This window comes from Lingula anatina, chromosome 2, assembly GCF_051362555.1.
Source record: "Lingula anatina isolate TDL-2025a chromosome 2, LinAna3.0, whole genome shotgun sequence".
In the NCBI taxonomy this organism is placed as follows: Eukaryota; Metazoa; Brachiopoda; class Lingulata; order Lingulida; family Lingulidae; genus Lingula; species Lingula anatina.
In genome coordinates this window covers 8240399-8257328 of record NC_141768.1, presented here as the reverse complement: position 1 = coordinate 8257328, position 16930 = coordinate 8240399, and the positions used below count along the sequence as shown (strand labels likewise).

Genomic DNA, 16930 nt, shown 5'->3' with positions numbered 1-16930 from the left:
TATTGTAGGCCTAAGTGTGCAAATTAATTGCAATTATTATTCATTAAAAAATTAGCATTGATTTATATTACATTCATCTACACTTAAGGTGGAAAGTACAGACTTATAATTCAGAAATTTAGACTAGGTACTTTCATGCCACAATTGTGTGACTAACACAACTACACAAACCACTAGTATGCCATTAGCATTTAGCTAATAAATGTCAGTGACACTGTATTAATATGGCTATCATTATGCATATTATCCTGCCATAAAACTGAACACTACTTGGATTTACTCAATAAAGCTACATCTGAGATGTGTAGTTAATCAAACTGCCTGTTAATGATGAATATTAAGGATTGTCATATGTGTGTATATATATATATATATGGCAAGTCCAGCATGCAGCCAGGACCTCTCTCTCTCTCGTTTTATTTGAGTGTGGGTGGGGGTGGGGGGTGGGGGGTAGGCAAAGTAAGGGAGGGTGGAGAGTGGAGGGTGTGCCATCTGCTCCTGAACTCACCTTAATGTCCACAGTCTGCACTAAAAAATGAGGGCTTTCTTACTCATACATTTTGTATATGTAAGGGGGGAGGGATGTCTGTTTCTTTCTGAGATTCCCTGGACAGATAAATGACAGTAACACTTAAGGGATATCATATGAAAGGGCAATGCACAATTTGAAATATTGCGTTAACAGTTGCACTGTATAATGTTACCCATGGGACTGAATCTAAACAGTTAATGCGCGAGGCAACATTGTGACACTACTCATCCAGTTTCAACAACTGATTATACCACTTATTACATTTATACTTTTGATTTTTTGCTAGTGAATAATAGGGATTTTCTGAGATTGCCCCAAGTCCCATGACTAAGCATTAAATCAATCGAGATTTCCCGAGATTTGGAGGAGAGTGGGATCAGAAATAATGGCAGACTAACAAGTTCATTTACAGCAACCAATATAAGCTGACAGAATTAAACCATGGATCATTATACAGGCCCGTAGCCAGCAATTTCAAAAGGGGGGTTCTTTTTCTGAAAAAGTGGACCTTTTCCCATAAAAACTTAATGTACCTAGATCAAATTTTACCCAGAGTGGACCTTTTCCCAGCAAAAGGGGCAGTTCTTTCGAACCCCCCGAAACCCACCCCTGGCTACGGGCCTGATTATATTTCTGCTTATTTTCTCCATAGTTTTGTCGAATTACATTTTATTGCACAATGGTACATATTAAGTATATCTGGGATATCAGTTTTGGATTGCTTAATTTCCAAGAGGACATTCCCAGCACACAGCTTCATCCTTATGGATTCTTGTACATTATCTAGTCTCATATGACATCACAGAGTGCTGACGGCCTTGGTTGATCCCCATTGTCAGTGCAGTTTTTTTGAGTGTCTATAATTTCTCTCACAATTTTGCAAATTTATAAATTCATGAAAATTCGTCTATTTTAAATGTTTCAGAAATTTTGTATAACATTTACAATATTGCATCTATAAGAATGGACAGAATAAGTCATCCATTTATGGTGCTGTGTGTCCATCTTCATTTTATTAGTATATGTGTGTCTGTGTGTTTATGTATTGCCTATAATTTATATTGCTATTAATAGTCGGGCTCACTGGATGCTTGTTAAAGAAAGGATATTGTCTAAATTATTATGCATAATTGATAAAGTAGTCATAGAGAAGAATCACCAATATATATATATATATATCGAAACTTCATCTCCCACACCAGGAGGGATGCATCATTAAGACTTCCACTTTTAATCATTTACTTTCTGTTTTTGAGGAAAAAAAGCTAACAATTACTGAGTATAATGGTGAATGTGCATTTACAATATATACACAAAAGTTATGGAATAATCAACCTACTGATCTAAGAACTGTGAATGACTTTGAATTTTTAAAGAAACTCTTAAAGATCTACATTTCTAAATCAGTTCATAGTAATTGATACAGTAAAGTTTTATTGTTTTAAGTCTTCCAGCCTTTAAATTATTCCCGATCAACATTAGTAACTCCAAGGCTCATTAATTTAGAAGTAAGAACTATAACTTTAGTAAGCGATTTATGATTTTTAGTTTGTATTTTGTCATTTATAACTAAGAAGTATAACTTTAATAAGCAATTTATGATTTAAGCTTTTATTTTGTCATTTCTAGCATATTGGGATTTTAATGCCTAAATGGAATGTGCCATATATAAAATAAATTATCATTATTATTCATTTTTTTCTTATATAAAACTTAGTTTCTGTGCAGTTGCGTATAGCTAGTAAATTTGCTTTTGATTTTAAGTGAAATGAACTTATAAGATCTTGATAAAAGCTGCATAAAAGCCTAAAGCCCATTTCAAATTCCCAAAGGCTCACATATTCTAAGAGCACTTCCATTTAGTTAATACATATCTGATGCTCTCAATCAAAACTCTCCTATATTGAAAAGGGAGGGGTGATTTGATTTCCAGTTCCTCATAGGGCAGTTAAATATTTCATAAATGAATATCCACTGGAATCAAAACAGTGCTTTGAATTTTCATAATACTTTCACCTGTCTCATGAAAAAGGTAGCCACAATACTACCAAACATAGTGACTAAGAGTTTACTTTTGATTAAATCAACAATGGTCATTACACATTAAGTAAATACTCCGGTTTTCAAACAACATTTACTGAGGAAGCTGTGCTTTTACAGAAAGCATAAATAAACTCATTTAAATTCACTTCTGGCTGAACTTGCACCCAAATTTGGACAAGATCAAAGGAAGTTACTACATCTGCAGGTAACTTTCATTAATCACAGCAGTCTTGTTTGTTTTCATCCACTGACAGTTCCATCTCAGTAATATACTGCACAGGGGAGGAAGTTGTTCAACCCAAAACTAGTTTGAAAATTTTAACACGTCTTTTGAAATATGCTCTTTGACTTTTAATAATCTCTTCCATTGTGCATAGCAATGATAAGATAAATGACAGGCTAAAGGTTATGTTAGAAAAATATCTCCACATTTAATTTCATTGAGTTGCCATAGCATTTTCTTCCACCCCACTCCATCCAAATTTCCTTTAAGAAATGATAGTCATATGTACAATAAGAGGTATCCTTTAAAACAAAATCTGTAAGCTTTCCTTCTGTGAGAAACATGCAAAAGCTCATGTCTGAAAATATTTTGGCAGCAGTTTTAAAGCCTGACATGTTCAAGAGCTTCCTGTTTGGGACATGGAACATTAAAGTTGAGCAGATGTCAGCATACTACTGGATGTAACTGAAAGAAAAAAAAACAAAGCTGTAAAGGAGTGCCTTGATTGATTGCTGTCCAGCCAAAATTGTACTATTATCATTGGGAAGCATTTGGAGCATTTTTACAGAAGATTTTTAATGTATCAAATCCATTATTAAAATATTTAAATAGAAAGAAACACATAGTAAATGGACTTGTAGTCCTTTAGGTCAAATTGAATTTTTTTTTTTTTTTTTCTTCTTTAAAAACACAGATTGAGCATTAGATCTCGATAAAGCAAGATATTAATTTTTCTGGATATTTCAACACTTTAACCTTAATCACTGCATGAGGCATTCACAATAACAATATACAAACCTAAGTTTGTAGTTTTTGAGTCACTCTTGCCTTGCCATAAAGATCTAGAAAGAGACTGGAGAATTTTAGTTGTGATGGTTAAAATTAGAGAGTTATAAGTAGAAAATGGAATTCACAGATTGTAATTTTTTCAATTGTTTGGATAGAGTATACTCAAATTTCCACGAAAATTCATTCTTTTCCTTTAGTTAGTTCTAACACACTTTATTTGCCTTTAAGTTTAAGCTGTAGAATTGATATTCTTTCAATTTGAGATAATGTTGATTTTTCTTTGATTCATAATTTTTCTCAAATTTTCTAAATTCTGATCTTGTGATTTTGTAAATTTCATAAATTTAGGTCAAGTCGCTGCAGTTTATTTAAATTTTCACCTGGACATACTAACATACATATAAAGCTCAAGTGTAAGTGACTTCGGATGCTAGATCAAACCATTCATGATTTATGTGTGAGGAATTGCAATGAAGATCTCAGTCTATAATTCACTATTAATTTTCTAGATAATTCTGAGTCCAGATGTTGGTTACTAAATGATGCAAGCTGGGGTGTAGTCATCATAATCCCATATGGCTAAAAATACTGGGGTTCCAGTCAATATGCCATCACCTTTTAATGACATTAACTGTATAATAGGTTATGTTTTAAGGCTTGCCAGTTATGCTAACCCATCACGCCTTAACTAATACCATAGATTAAATCTGATTACATGGGCTAACATTTCATCTGAACAGCAGGCTTGTATGTGCCATATCTGTATTTGTGTTGGACTTAGTAAGGATTCTCTACAGAAGCCGAAGAAATAAAGTGATTAAAAAGTGTGATGCATTATACAGGTTTTTCATGAAATACCAATCTAATCTTCTAATAAGTCTTCCAGGGCAACATTTATTCACAAGTCTTACACCAATGCTTACATAATAATTACACAAGACAGTTAAAGTAGGCTGAAAAATAAATATTTTAAATATATCACATCTTGGAGACTACAGACTAATATCTAAATTATTGAGTTTATTACTCATGTGAAATACCTCCAACTACTTGATAATGCATTTTAAACAGTAGTACAGAGAGAGAGAGGTCAAGATATATACAGTTTTATAGAGACGGTATACATGACATACATTTTATTGATCCTCATTTTTAACATGACATATGTCTTCTGACAGTACAATTGCATGGTTCACAATGGCAGCTGTGAGGACAAATTATCATAACCTGCCAGTTGGCAAATATTCATGGAGTTAAAAAATCAATTCTTATCAGTGCTCATCAGCAATCTGTTATAGATGAAATGAAGGATAGATGTGAGTAATCCATTCAAGATAACAGCTCACTAAACAGCTTTGATGTCTGAGAAGAAACAAACTGATTTTTAAAATTATTCATGTAATCAATTATTAGTCATACCAGTTTTGCAACTAAACTATTTCTTAAATGGAAGCAATTCTACAATTCAAATGCTTGCATACAACATATTATGTCTAATCAAGGATGTATATCTTCAACATCCTTGTTCTAATCAAGTCTGAGTACACCTCCCTGTAAAAATAACAGAAAAATTCAGGAAAATTGTATAGGCCACGTACATGTACAATCTGCTTTACATACCCTCCACAAACCCTATTCTGATTCACTGCACTACACAGCAGATAAGGATAACATTTTCATTTAATTAAGCAATCTTGAATGGAATGAAACATATAGACAGAGATGAAGAGATGCAAAGAAGCGTAAACTAATCCACTTGAAAGCTTTTACATTGTTTTATCAATGGGAATTTTATTGGGGAAAGATTCCTTTTTTAGCTGCTGGCTAAACTTTGCCAGCCAGCGATCTGATTTCACTTGTTATTAATATACTCTACTTTTACTTCTCCTAGCATTTCCTGCATTACTTGAACTTCACAAATTTGATCTTCCCCTTTGAGTTCATTAAAATGGTCTTAGCAATAAAACTTGTTATGATCAAAGGGAAAAAACAAGAGAGCGAAAAGATCAAGGTGTAGCGCAAAAATTAAAAATCAATCTCTATGTTCCATTGTATACAGCAAGACTGCTCATAGTTTTAAAAAGCCTGATCACTGAAAGATGAAGAATCTGCACAATTTTTTTTTTTTTTTTTTTGCTCCCTTTTTATTATTACAGTAAAGAAATGCATAAAGAATTTGAATGACATTGCACATTATATCATGAATAATAAGGGGGGTGATAAATGAAATCAATGTCTTACTGCTTTTTTTCTAAAATGTTGATGAATGCAGAGTCTGTTTGCCATCCTTCACAAAGATATGCTTCAATGACTTTGAGACAATGGCCTTCCTTCGACAAACACCAGCCATGCAGTTATGTGGAACCAAAGGAACTGCTGCTTCCTGAAATAACAAATTTCTGGAGAAGAAAAAATGTTGTTAGGTTAAAAATGTCGTCTGTGTTGCACAGAAAATGAAAAACCACTTGAGTGAATGTGCAATATACATGTAACTTACTTGATTTTAAAGTTTTTGTTCCGATATTCAATTTTATCTTTATGACCAATGAGAGAGGGGAATCGATGTAAACTTTCATCATCTTCTTAGTTTTTTATCTGTCCTACTGCAGACGGGGATTGAGAGCTGTGAAATACAGACTTAGGCTTCGTTCACATGCAATGTCTATTTTCTAAATTCTATTTTCTATTTGCGGCATGTCTTATGATCACGGTCTGTGCACTGAATATCCCGCCGCGTAATTACTGGCAGCGCGAGCCAGTTACTATAAGTTACTATAACTTACTATAAGTAACTGGCTCGCGCTGCCAGTAATTACGCGGCGGGATATTCAGTGCACAGACCGTGATCATAAGATAGCGCGAATAGAAAATAGAATTTAGAAAATAGACATTGCATGTGAACGAAGCCTAAGAGACCAGACCCTATTGTACTAACTGTGGATCAATCTATCTCCAAGAGGATTCTCGCTAAATTGCAATCAACTTCAGCGGCTTAGATGTCTGTCATGCCTACTGAAGCTGCTAGGGTGTAATTAATTAATTATCATTTAGCAGCTTCAGTAGGCATGCAAGACATTTAAGCCGCTTAAGCTTATTCTAAGCATGATTATATATCACTATTTAAAAAAGAAAAATGTGTCTAATATACGTAATGCCACAGCAATCAACCACTCACAAGCTCTGTATCAATCCACCTTACAGAAGGGAACAGAGATGTGCATACACTGTGCATAGGATGACTAATGCTGAGCTGGAAACTATTTGATTACAATGATATCAAAAAGAACACATCAGAACCTTTTAAGTCTGCCCATGGAGGAAAATAGGTCATCACATGACATCCAGTGAACTTTTCAAATGCAGTTTCACAAAAGTTCCCAAAGGACAAGCAGGATAATATTTCCACATCAGACTCCTCAAATCAAGCAGAAATTTGTTTTGTCTACACTGAAACTGAAAATGATAAGGCCATATAAATGTGCACTTACTAACAGAATACCATTTCAAATGAGAAAACTTTGATTTTATATCTAAAAAGAATATCACTGGCACAAAATAATCAATTAAGCAGATTTTGATTGTACTTTCACAACCTCTTTCCCCATAATGCACAATGTCAACTTCAAACTTCATTTATTTAATGCTGAGCATGTTTTCTAGATAATCTTTTGAAGTTCTGTGGTTCACCACCATTTTCCCCATTACAAACTTCTACATCTAAAAGTCTGTAGCATGCCATGTTTTAAAGACCTACAGGTATGGTTACCCATTACATTTTTATTGGGATGGGGGAGGGGGGGGGGAGATGGCAGAACAAATTTCCCTCTCTTTCTTTGATGTACTCAAATTAATATTTCATCAAGAACAAACTGCACAGAAATCTTCAGTACTGGTGCATGATTATATTTTTCTCAGATTTATGATGGGCTGCCTACAGCTTTTATTCTGTTCCTTTCCAACCTATCTGAGAAAAAAATTGAAGTAAAATATTTTTATTTAACTTTGCATGTGAAAGTACTTTAAAAATGTTCACTATTTCAAAATTTTGACACACATAATACAAGTGACTTTATAAAAAAAAAAAAACTCATAGTAGCCAATGACACTTGCTTGATTTGACAAACAATCTTATTTTATCTGTGGCACAATCAGGCAGTATATCAGCCTTCATTTCCCATTATTATTATGCTGGGAAACAGGAAACCCATATGGTGAAGTAATTCACTGTAATCAACACACATTGAGCACAATAACTGACCATGCCATTTATGATGATTTATTAGCTCAGAGCCACTCTGCTACCTGTAGCCATTGGAATGGAAACTAAGATTAAATCAAAATTATGGGTGCTCTGTTGGAAACTCACTGTCTGTTTTTGTTACAGGTATTTGATTGTAATGCCAAGGGAGTTAAAGTAGCTTCTGAAAAAGCAATTACAAAGAAAGAAAAGTCATTATGGGTTCTGATTTGGATTTTGTTATCTTTCATTCTTTGAGTACTGTAATTTACTGATAGCACAATGAGTTTATAATTGTAATTGCTGTCAATGTCTAACTCCTCTTTCTTGCCCCCAACTTAAAATGAGTGAATTAATGAAATTTTAATTTTTGCTTCCAGAATAACTTGAATATTGTCTAAAATCATTTATCAAAGGATTGTTTTTAGTTGGTTATTTAAAAAAAAAGCTTGAGCGACTGCTGTGTACATTAAAATAATCTTCTGAAAGATTCCAATGATTTATCAAAAAGCATGAACAAATTGGACAAAAATGGACTGCGTCCTTAAAATTCTGTCCAGCTTAATAAGGTTGCATTTCTGGATGAAAAGCATATGGAACAAGGTCTTTGGAATGTGTTTTAATTATCAGGAAAGGTGTAAATTATGGTAGTGTTATATTTAGAAGTGAACCAATGACAACTTATTGATCACTTGTTGAAGCTACAGGTGCGGCCTAGAACTACTTGGTGCTTTTCACACTGTTTGCAGTTTGTATGCCACTTGTATAAGTTATAGAAAACAACATTTCAAATGGCATATACATTTGTAAAAAATTAGATAGAAATGCATGTACATGTAATATCGACTTAAAAGTATCACTTTTTCACATTCTTGCTCTACATTTCTTGGTCAAAATTTGTCTTATATTTGAACTGAAGCCTTCTTTTTATCATTATCATTCTTTTTAATTACCACCACCAAATTACAAATGTGCTGAATTACAAATTTTGGACTGGTTGTAGATTGAGATTTTCTGTCAGTCATATTTAGAGGTGTGAACTGAGCACAATTATCCCTATCCACAGCAAAGCACAGTTCATTTACACCAGAATCCATTCTTTCATGTTGTTTAAATAGCTATGATACAGGGCCAATATTTGCTTTTTAATAAAAAAGCATTATTGGATTTTCTATTAGCTGAATTGAGAAAGTTCATGCTTGGTTTCAAATTAATTACCCTTTATTGAAAAAGACAGAGAGAGTATTGACTGTGGTTTGTACAATATACCTGGGGTGCTCTGGGGTACATATGGATTATAAATGAGCATTCTGGCTGCAAATTTATAAGATAATGGAGGGGGTTTAGCAAAATGCTTTTAAAAATGAGCAATGAGCGTGGCATTCCAAGTTTACCAATACCTGCAAGTCCCAGACAACTCTGCAATTCCAATTTAATCTAATAACACACTTGTGTGCAGTGTTTTGAGTGGATGGGAAATGTGACATGAACATTTTTTTTTTTTTTTTAATTATTATTATTAATTTTATTATTATTTTGGATATCCAATTCTACCTATAGGAATAAGAAAAATGCTAACAAAATCCATTCAACATTTTACCTACTTCACCTTTTACTTATTAGTTTAAGATCCTCATGACACAACAGCCCCAAACACGATGACATCAAAAATTCTTTAATGAACCATGAATTTTCCCAATAAATTAACCCAGAACAATTAACCAGAGACAAACAATGCAATTAGTCCTTGATCACTTACCATTTGTCATGTTAGTCGCATTGCTTTAAGCCATGGCTATCTGATAAGCAACAGGGAGTTACAATTTTCTTTCATATTTCACACACAATCAATACTTTCTATTCACAACTCAGACAGATAATCTTATAGCTACAAATGGGCACTACAATCAACACTTTTCATGGTTAACTGAACATAGGTTATCAGAAAAGTCAATATTGACATGCATTGTTGCCTGCTAGTGGTCTTGCAGAAAACAGCAACTTTAATGTCCATCAGAAGACAGCATGGTTCAACCACAATGATTGCATTACCAGCAACCAACTTGTATTTTTCATGTATGGCATTTAACATTTCTTTGACCATTAAGTATGTGGAATAAACTGACCTTTCACATGAATGAATTGAAATTGTGAAAAAAAAATCAAAATTTTCCTGAAAAGTGTGTTTCCCTTTATTTCCTCTGTTCCAAACCAATCATTCCTTCTCACAAGACATGTTCTGTAAAAACAGTTAAATGTATAGTAGTGTGTAATAAGTACTTTCCAACAGTAAAACAACCTGAAAACAATTTATAAAAATTGGTTGCTGTGTTTCCTTTGAACTTTCTATCTTGTCAGTGTTTTGTTTTTCATCAGAGTCGTACAGCATAAGGTATGCAACCAACCATATACTCTCTTGAACAGAAACATTCACTAGTTAAAGAGTTGCCTTTCTTTCACCTGAAGAGAATGAAAAAAAGGGATTATACTCTGGAATGACTTTTATACATTTAATGCAATTATATGTTTTTCACTCATTATTTGCTTTCATGTCTTTTCTTTTTCTTTTTCTTTTTTTTTTGGGGGGGGGGGGTTTAAATTACAAAAGGTCTGCATGCAGAAATATACTTCCTCCTTGCTAAATGCCAGACAGATCTAAATGGCCTAAATTTGCTTATTTGTTATATTACATAGTGTCGAATCTAAATTTTGTACAGCACAACATCAAGAGGAATGCTTTGATGATAACAGAAAGTGATATGTCCTTATAAATTTTTTTAAAAAAATGCCATCTGTGTCTTTTCTATCTTCCAAATCTCCTTTAGGCAGGACTATAATTTTCACTTTTAATTTCCATTTGTTTATCAAATCCTGTACAAGAGAGACAAAATCAACTATCCAAAAATTTAAGTAGATATGATTTCAGGTGTCTTTTTTTATCAATGACACCTCAAGTAAACTGCCCCAAGACATAGCAATTAGGGGATGCTACTCCACTTTTCACTTCCAGCTGTCACAATAACAGGGAATTTTCATCAAAAACAGGTCTTGTTTTTGGTCTTCCTGTATGTGCGTTGGTTCTCTATTAAACTTCACGTCTGCCTTTACCTGAACAAATACATCCACAGCCAAGAAATCCCTTGGATGCTGTTTTTGCTGGATAACTCACATGCCATCTCATTACAGATTCACCACCCCTTAATGGGGTAGAAATTGGAAAAGAAAGATTTGCTTCACATTTCAGCCCATCTCTTTTTCTTAAAAGCTTTCAGCTAGAGTAGAAAAAAAATTAAAGTTTAAGTTTCAAAGTCTCATTTAGCCTTTCTTTTTTACTCTTCCATTTTTTCCCTGTGAAATGGACAAAACATTACATGCATGTTGTAAATTAAAAGAAACCACAGGAACCCCACTCAAGAAATTTAGAAAAAGCTTTTAGTGCTTTGGGTGGTCCACTACTACAATTGTTACCAGACTTTTCTTTTTAATGAAATATTTACAATTTTGTATTCAGTGCATGAAGTAGTTGAAAGGCAAACTTAATTAATTCCTCCAGGTACAAATTAGAAACTTGTTTGAATAAACATAAAATGCATTTATTGATTTTCTGAAATCTGCATATCATTGTGAAACACCTCCACCCACTTGAAGATACAGGGTCCCACTTCAAGTTAATATACACAAACCTTTACTACTCTAAAACTTTACATGGAAAAGGGTGTTTATAGATATTTTGCTTTGAAACCCCATTACCTCATGTTTACAGCAATCAATCATGCTTCCAGACAGGGCTGGTTCCTTTCCCTGTCCTGACTGACATACCATTTAGTGCCTATATACATAAATATAGCACCACACCATGTATATCTCACCAGACAAACATTTTTAAGTTCTGTGTACCATCAGATTTAATATAAACAGATTTTGACCTCATTTCAGGTTGCAAAAACTTGATTGCAATCCCCCTATGTACTCCAAGAAGTTGTGCCAACTGCCCATATTGTGCTGATCACACCTTGGGGATTACATTGGTGTGTGTGTGTGTGTGTGTGTGTGTGTGTGAGGAGGGGGAGGGGGTCTATGCATCTGCTACCACCATTCAGGTCTAAAAAATGAATCTGTCAAAACTGGTGGGAACAGGTCTAACCTGAGCATATTTATATTCAATACATATACTTGGCTTCTTGTTTCTCTCTTTTATTACCTTCTGCATGATCAATAACACCATCATTAATATCAGTTTAATCAGTCCAGGCTATCACATTGTTTCCTATTCAGTTGCAGATGGTAATTTCTGGGCATTTTTGGCAGGAGAAGGGGGGATGCTCAGACACCACTGGTTACCTGTAATATAATGACTCCTTGAATAAAGGTGCAATATTTTTTCAATGAGAATAAATACTATAGATTGTGTAAAGTGTATGTTAAATGTTACAGTTTAGGATGTAAAATGGATATAGTAGCAACAATTAAAAGAAATGTGTATTCCACAATGGGCCATTATCATATAAATCATATACTGCAAAAATAATAATAATAATAAAAAAATAATAATAAATTAATGAATAAATAAATAAGTAAATAAAATTCAAGAAATGAAGAAACTGCCATGTAAAGTTCCTATAAAAAGTCATAATAAATAGCAACTTAATGAATTTGTCTAAAAGTACTTAATCAATTTTGATCTTTTTTTTTTTGCATTATGGAGAAATTACTATTTGCACTTTTTGTGCTAGTGTGGTATTCATAAATCACATTTGATTGTTTTTAGGCTCATTAACTGATCAAGTTGACAGCTGAGCATGGTTATATGCCATCTCATTCCAGACTACACACATGTATTACCAACACTAAAAATGTTCGGTTTGGTACTAAAGGTCTTGAGCAGTGTACCCTTATTACATTGCCCCTCCCCCTTCACATTTATCACTGACCATTGGCCTTCCCTGACCTCTTCTCATAGATCTTAAATAGCCTGACAAGTCATTAGCCTTTGTAGAAGCCCTACAACATGTACAGCGACTCTTTGTCCTACAAATAGAAATCTCTGATATACTAGTATGTGCCTTTATGTTTTACCTGAATATTTAAGGAGTTTATTTAAGTTAAGTGTGTGTGTGTGTGTGTGTGTGTGTGTGTGTGTGTGCAACTCAATACTGTAACCACACATTATGTGTTATTTTACGCGAGGATCTTCAAGATTAATTTTTTCTTTTGGCAAATAAGTAACCCCTCACCAATCTCTTGAACCAAAATATGCAAGGATTTGACTTTCTGTCTGAAAAAATGGTGTTTAAGTAAGTCCCACACAAATGAAGGCTGGTCTGTCCACAAAGGCAGACATCTGTAATGTTTGCATCAGCTCATCAAATATTATCCCTCTGAATTCAAAGTAATCACTGCATCCACTCAATACAAGTTTTCATTTGATTACTTCCACTGATCTCTCCTGCATGAAATGAGATAGAGTAACATCTCACAATAAAGTCACAATTTCAATTAATGTATTTCACTCGAGTATTTTATGCATGCATGATTAGGTTAGTAAACATCAAGTCTGATTGAAAGTATTGATGTTTTGGGCAAGTGTATGTGGTGATGCTGTAAGGGACAGAAAGGGCAGATGAAGCAATATCTTTCATTATTCAGGATCTTGCATGATGTGAGATTGAATGTTAGTTCTATATATCATGGGTCTACATTAAAGCAGCAGGTGCTAATAAAATGGATCATTCGCTTTTATTAGAATGATGAAAAATAAAGAGTGAGATGTTTGGGGCCATGCAATTTTTAAAACCTATTATGCCAGACAGTAGAAATATTGCATTGTGACTCATTTTTCAGATAAAGCACAGTGGGTATAACAGACTCAATTATTTTCAACCATTTCCTTTTCTTTACCAAAATATCATAAACTCAAATTTCATATGACACATGATTCTTCAAATACGATGCCTGCTGGAGAACTAAACCCTTACATACCATCTCCCTTTCTTTTGAACCACTACAATTTAATTGATGTATAATGCATGCATCCTTTGGAATAAAATATCCTGTCAACCCAGAGCTGAACTTCTTAGCGGCAGTTGTCTAGTTTTCAACAGCTGCAGCTGGTGTTGTCTCCAAGTCTTTGTTCATGACAGGAAAAGATGGGTATAGCTGAGAGGGAGGTCACGACCGACATGTCACATTTGCATTTAATTGGGATTCTCAGCCAATACCACCAGTATTGTCAGCATAATCTAGTGAGTGAAATGGAATGGAGAAAAAAGCAGACGATTGTCTGCTGTGAGACAGACAGACACAGTTGGGGAGGATTAATTACAACTTCTTTCAATGATTGACATAGAAAGGGCAGAGCTTTCTCCCAGAAATTTTTTCTATGGATGTCTGAGAAAATTACGGTGAAAAATAACTGGGGTCATTACATCATTAAATTTTGCCAAGTTGTCAACAAAACTGATTACTTTCTGGAGTACAGGTGTTTATGTGATTTGATAAAAGAACACAAGTATCAATGTTTTCAGCCATTATGATTTTCAGTCATTTATCATCAAAAAGTGCCTCCACAATTACAAACTTAAATTTCATATCATCTTTTTTTTAATTACTAGCATGAGAAAAAAAACATACCAGTTGTTAGCTTGGAAGATGACATTAATCTATCAAACAACTCATGACAACTTTTAAAATTTTCAACTGAATTGATTTTGATGCACATTAAAATGAAAATTATACAGCTGTTCAATTTTTTTTCTCCCTATCATCGCCCACATGCAGCTTGAGGCATGACACCCATTTGAATGCATTCCCGAACTGTCAGAGTGAAAAAATCAAGATGTCAGGCAGCCATATTATAACAAACTGACAAATGAGAATTAAAAGGTGGATGGGAATCTTTCCAATATCTTTACTGGCTTTGAAATCTAGAAAAAAAAAACTCAACTGGCTCACTGAAGAAAATAATCCTATCATTCCTAGCCAGGAAACAAGACCACACAAAAACAGAAACTCTGGAAAACCTATCATGGCAAGTCAATCTTAAAACCTGGCAGCAAAGATATGTTATCCAGACTTTTGCCCATGATATCTGCAGCATTTTCAATGAAAGCATTTTATGAGGGTGGCATGGTTTACACGACTTAGAATAACAAATTACTGCCATTAAAATGCCATATGCTCCTGAATGCAGACTGCATGCTGTAGATTATCATATAAATTGTTTTTATTTCAACTGCAAATATCCAAGTCCAGATTAAAGATAGGATCCTGTTGTATTGCCCCCCTGAACAAAAGACTCCCCTTCTAACAATCCCAACCACCTAGGTCAAGCACAAGTTGGCTATCAGGAAACATTTGGACTCTGTACAGCTAAAAGTGAGCCACCCAATTACCCCTGATTACACAGTTGCTATGGAGATCACTTTTTATAACCATGGCAACCTTCAAGCCTTTCAATGACAACATGCTGTGGACATAAACATAGGGGGGCTCCATTACAACTTTGTTTATGCCAGGTAATAGTTTCCAGTTAACTTGATGAAAAGTATAAAAGGCTCTAAATATTGAGATGAATGCTCAAAATTCAGAAATGATAAAACTATGCTTGGGATAACACTTATTCCTAAGGCTTCTTTTGTGCCAATTATAAATTTTGCCATGCCAATCATTCACCAAGAGTATTTTTGGGCCAAGAAGGCAAGAGTGCAATCTGGGGGCCACTGTAGCTGAAATGTTTTTTTTTTTTTTTTTTTTAGAACAGCTCGTCTACCTTTCACTCATCTCTCCAGCAGGTTGTTTCACAGATTTCAAAATCAAAAATTGGGTTATATGCACTAATTTTGTTTTTATATCCAAACAAGTACCTAAGGTTTAGATATTCACAGGTGTCTCTCTGGATGTCTTGTCTGCATCAAAATTCCTTTTTTTTTTTTTTGCTTGACAGTCTTCTTCACTGAGAACAGAAGACAGTTGATCTCTTTCAGTAAAGATATGGTTCCCACCTGACAAAACAACTTTGTGCATCCAGTCTGTGGGAGATGATTCATACTGTATACACCTTGAAATTTGAAGCCACCCTCTTTTGTTGATCAACATAATCCAGAAGTCAATCTGCTTTAATTCAAAAATACAGATTATATTATAAATAGAAAGAGAGAGAGGACTGGCCCAGGGCACTAGGGAGGAAAGTTGGAAAGAAAGGAATGAAAGAATGACCCCGACGTCTGTAATATTAAAACTTTTCCCCCGGTGAATTCATAGACAGGAACCCGCTCATGCAAAATTCTTGCTCTTGGTTATAGCTCAAATTTGTGTGATCCCATTTTCCATTGCGGTTTCCCCATATTATATTTCCCATTAAAAAGCACACAGGGCCAATAATGGTGGGTACAACCCCGAGGTGACTTGCCAATGTAATGGTAGGTAAGCATGATGCATGCGACACGCAATAATGTTGTTATCAACTGGGTTCTTCTAGGCAATGATGTTCAACTTTGACACTGATAGCATCGCTCTGCAGCGATCACTCCCCCAACTTCAAAACAGCATACCAGCTTCCATGACATTCATATCCTTTTTACCCTGCTTTGTCAACTTCTTTGTTATGATCAAGAATTATTGTCTTTTATTTGACACATACTGTAAATAACATGCAACTGGCTTTCAAGTTGCAGTCACTTCTAGAGGTTTGGTAATGCTTGAGCACCTGTCCTATGGCAACTTTTTTTAAGAGTTAGACATCTTTACAAATTTCACCCTCATTTTCTTTTATAAATTGAGCTGTGTGAACTCAGTGATGCAGATAAATCCCTCCTCCTTCCCATGGGGTAGGGTCAGAAAACGCTTAGCTCGACCACCTAGGTTAGACTGTTGTCCATGTGTGAACCAAGCTTCACCTGAGAAATAACACAACTACATGCTAATAATGGCTGATTATCCACGCTGCTTCGATTCAATTGACTGAGTCGATCCGAAACCAAAGCAAGTACTGCTTGTCGTTATTTTTCTTAAGCTTGTGCAAATAAAAGGTAACTCAAGGATGCAGAGAGTCTCATTGTCAGTACACACCTTTAATACCTAGGTTGTGCACCTGAGTTCAAATTGATTT

At 34.5% G+C, this 16930-nt stretch overlaps 2 long non-coding RNA genes across 4 annotated transcripts; both read right to left on the bottom strand.

Moving 5' to 3' along the window:
- Nucleotides 1-11: 11 nt before the first annotated feature.
- On the bottom strand, nt 12-16879 carry LOC147763371 (uncharacterized). 3 transcript variants are annotated; one of them, XR_015332883.1, is made up of 5 exons: nt 13804-16879; nt 11575-12165; nt 5829-5970; nt 3597-3640; nt 12-3263 (listed from the first exon to the last, which is right to left on the bottom strand). It is a non-coding gene; the product is annotated as an uncharacterized LOC147763371 (long non-coding RNA). The 3 variants fall into 3 exon arrangements; XR_015332884.1 differs by lacking the exon at nt 3597-3640; XR_015332885.1 differs by lacking the exons at nt 11575-12165; nt 13804-16879 and adding an exon at nt 6085-6320.
- On the bottom strand, nt 9484-11568 carry LOC147763372 (uncharacterized). The gene is made up of 2 exons (XR_015332886.1): nt 10933-11568; nt 9484-10284 (listed from the first exon to the last, which is right to left on the bottom strand). It is a non-coding gene; the product is annotated as an uncharacterized LOC147763372 (long non-coding RNA).
- Nucleotides 16880-16930: the final 51 nt, after the last annotated feature.